This window comes from Sciurus carolinensis, chromosome X (genome assembly GCF_902686445.1).
Source record: "Sciurus carolinensis chromosome X, mSciCar1.2, whole genome shotgun sequence".
NCBI classification, from domain to species: domain Eukaryota; kingdom Metazoa; phylum Chordata; class Mammalia; order Rodentia; family Sciuridae; genus Sciurus; species Sciurus carolinensis.
In genome coordinates, this window is record NC_062232.1 from 114150664 (window position 1) to 114155076 (window position 4413).

A 4413-nucleotide genomic window follows, 5' to 3' on the forward strand; every position below is an offset into this window, starting at 1 on the left:
CAAAACTGTAAGAAACCCACGAAAACCACGCTGGACACAGGAAATCACATAAGGGAGTTTATTAAGCAAACAAAGTGTCTCCCTGCAGGGTAAGAGAGAAAATGACAGGAAAAGAGAAAGGGTGCACGCTAGATAGAGTGGAAAAGTGAGGAGGAGAGAGAAAGAAAGTGAATAGAAGCGAGAAAGCAAGAGAAAAGATGGCAGGGAAGCTATCCTTAAGCAGTTGAATTCCGCCAGGCTAACAGGGGACCAATAATGGAAAAGGATACTTGCGAGCTGACTGATGAACCAATAGGATGTTCACAGACTGACAAGTGGTTGGGAGGCGGGGAAAATGGCTGCACCGGAAAGGGCGGGGAGAGCAGCTTTCAGACTGACAAGCTAGGTTGTGATGCAGCGTAAACGGCGGGGGAGCAGCTTTGTATTACAAAAACAATTTAGTAAGCTTTGTAGCATGCTAAGACATCAAGTTTTATATCAGAACTATCAGATTTCTAAAACTTTATGGTTTGTAAAACATATTGGAGCCAGGTGGAGTGGCACATGCCTGTAATCCCAACTACCCTGGAGGCTGAGGAAAAAGGATTCCAAGTTCAGGGGATGGCCTGGAAAACTAAGTCTGACTCTGTATCAAAGTTTAAAAATATTAAAAAGGACTGGGGATGTAGCTCAATGATACAGTGCCCCAGGAATCAATCCCCAATGCCACAAAACAACCAAACAACCAAACAACCCCCCATGCCATTACAAAGTAGTTCATCTAACCAGTGTTATAAACCACAAGCAACCTTTAGAATAAATAAAGGTATAAATAAACGCTAACACTCTTAAGACTTAACTTTCTGAAGCAATCAAAAACCTAAACACAGGTTTGGGTTCATTAGGCCAGTACATTGTAAACTTTGAGAAGCACAGATCAATAGTATAAGAGATTCTTTACATTTTTCTACAATTTAAACATGAATCAAGCAGAATAGAAAGGTGAAATACATACTTATCTCTGTATGCATATGTATGCACATATATATATATAGATATGTATGTGTGTGTATATCTATATTTTTTGCATTTCTTTTACCTTACTAAATGTCTAATCTATTTCCTCAATTTTGTTCTCCCAGAAATTTCCTCCCCAAATATGCTAATTCATAACAAAATTATTGTGGAGCACAGACCATGTGAGAAAGTTTCTGTGCCAACACTTGGTCCTTGTGCCTAATGCCAATCCAGTAACAAGGAAAATGTTTTGAGAAAAAGGAAAATAAGTTTTATTGCTTTGCCAGCAAAGGAAAAACACAGGGAACTTCTGTCCCAAAGACTGTGATTCTGCCCATCAGTAGGACAGGGGGCTTTAAAAGAGGTGACTCAAAGGCTACATTCAACATGTTCTCTGTTGGTGTTGTAATTTACTTGTTAATTTGGGAGATAATCATTTCTGAGATCTAATGTTGGGGTCTTTAGCCCCCTTGCTCTTCTCGATCAGTGACAAGGGAAGGAGGAACTCCCCAACAAGGCCAGACCGGGAAAGGTAGGGCCGACTGACCGCCCGCACCCAGCCCTTCGGGCGGAGGGCAATCAGACGCATCAGGGAGACCAGTCACAGCAGGAACTCATTTATTGAGGAAGTCACACAGCTTTTATGTAGGGTGGGGGCTAGGCGGGAACCAATCAGCTTAAAGGTCAGCAAGGCATGGGAGGTTCACGCAGGCGAGAGTCCTATAGGACTATATGGCAAGCGCGAGCTGATCACGTTCGCGGAACTGTTGTTAACCAATCCCTGACTGGGTTCCAATTTATTGTCATTAACTTTTGAAATCACCTTTGAGGCCTTGATCTTGCTCACCTGCCAGGAAGTAAGAAGTCAGCCTGAGTTAGTTAACATGTCATTAGTCCCAACAATCTTCTGGTGCCATCCTCAAAGTCTGGATTACCTTGTTCCTATGGTGCGTATGTGTACTCAAGGACAGATAATGGGGAAGAAAGGTAATCTTGTTTTCCCTGAGATTAGAGAGGGGGAGAAATTAGGGAGGAGCAGGTATCAAGGAAGAGAAGGAATCATGTCCATTTTAAAAATAAGTCACAGTGGCAGAATAGCAAGGGCTGTATTCTAAGCATAAAGTGGACACTGTTGCATTTCCCCACTGTCAACTTTCTACATTCCATTTCAATGGAAAAATGGGCTACAACATCTCCAATCTTCTTCTTGCTGAAAGGGCGCAAAGTTGAAGGCAGTAACCCAAAGTCTTTCTTCTCTATGAGGTGGGGCACGGACAGTCAAGAGCATTCAGGATCAGGGCCATCCAGAGTTCCACAGCAGCAGATGACAGGTGACTGGACAAGGCACACATAGGGCAGGGATCATGCTAAGACAACAATAAATAAGACAGCAAAGCATTACTTTTTTGTAAACAATTAGCACAAAAACAATTAGTATTTCAGGCAGTCTCTGAAAACCAGGAAGACAGTAACTTATAATCATATCACTGAAAAACAGATGGAATTTATTAATATAGGAGGTCAGGAAAATTTATATGTCTATGAGATTAGGCTCAAATTGACTCAGGACAAATTTGCAAGTCTAGAGTTCTTTGTGATCATCATTATTCTTAGGCACTACCACACAACAACCCTTAATTTATAGCCTCCAGTTTTACTTACTTTTGGTAAGGCTAACACAAGTATACATCTTAAGTTACATTTTTAAAAAACACTATTTTTCCTTTTAAATGGCCATGTAGGGCTGTGCTCAGGCTAGATTCTCCTGCCGGGTGTTTAAGAATAAGTTGGTCAAAACAGACCTTGGGATCCAAGATGGTAGACTAGAGGGGGGCTACATTCCTTATTGCTCCATAACTTGGGTTTCAAGCAGAGGATATCTGTTTCTCTATGAGGCAGTCTTTCCTGCTTATCAACCCCCTCCTGTTTACACATTTGTCCAGTGCGATCACCTGCAGTCTGCCAGCATACCAACTACTTTTGAGTGCAGATTGCTTACTGACTGGCACCTATTATCCACTATTTGCCTGTTTGCCTGCCTCTTGCCTGCCCATCACTTGCCTTTCACCTACTCATCACCCACTGCCTGAGGTCCATCCGCTGATCGTCCACTGATAGCCTGCAGACTGACTGCAGACTGCCAGTGGATCGCCAGGTGCCTGCCGTTGCCTGGAAGTCCACTGTCACAGTACACACAGGTTTGGTTACAAGTGACTGCCACCATTTTGAGACAACAGCCAGGACCTGCAGGACTTCCAGCCAGACTGATCTTGCCCCACCTCCAGGACCTTTCAACCAGATGGACCACAACCTGCCTCCAGGACCCCTGGCTGACCACACCCACGCCCTGTGCTGCAGCTCCCCATTTGCCAACACATTTGGAAGCCAGTGCAGCCATCTTGGATTATCCTGGAAGCAGAAGCTGCCATCTTTAGGTGGGGCAACTCCCATCCTGAGATGCCTGCTGGAGACTGGAAGGTCATTGTCAGGTACCACTCATGCATCAGGCTACTGAAGACTGAGAGGTTTGAATAGTATATGAATGTTTTAGTGTAGATTTTTTTCTTTTTTTCTCCTTTTTGAAAAATTTTAAGTTTTTATTTCTTTAATTTTCTTGCTCTATTTTCCTTTTGTTTACCTTTTCCTCAGAGACTCTCCCTTTTCTCATGCTAACAACCAACTTCTTTTGATGATACTTTCACTCTTTCTACAATCTAGAACTTCTATATACTCTTTTCTTATCCCATTAACAGTTACATCCTCCACTCCTCCCCATCCTTTTTGTCCTCCATTAGAAACTGCAGACCTTATTGCAAATCTTTTTGTTACACTGTAGATAATAATTGAACTCATTCTGTTTATTGTGACAATATTGTTAACATCTTCATAGGGGTTATTTGGTTTAGGGCTGCATATCGTCTGTACAATGTGCTGCTAATATTGATCTCCCCCTTAAAGAAGTGGATTTGGAAACCTGCAGGGTCACTATAAGGCTATAGGGGGGAATCTGCAATACCCCAGATCTGCACTGCTAGAGGAGAAAATAAATGAACAACATGAAAAAACAAGGGAAGAAAATGTTCCAAACAACCTAGATTCTATATTAATAGAATCCAGTGACAGCATGGTGGAAGAAATGTCAGAAAAGGAGTTCAGAATAAACATAATTAAAATGATTCGTGAAGTAAAGTATGAGATAAGAGAGCTTATGCAGGCATGAATGATCACTCCAATAAGCAGTTGAAAGAGCAACTGCAGGAAGCAAAACATCATTTCAAAAAAGAGAGATTCTCAAAAAAAAAAAAAAAAAAAAACCATAAGTCCTTGAAATGAAGGAAACAATAAACCAAATAAAAAAACTTAATGGAAAGCATCACCAATGGACTAGATCACTTGGAAGACAGAACCTCAGACAAT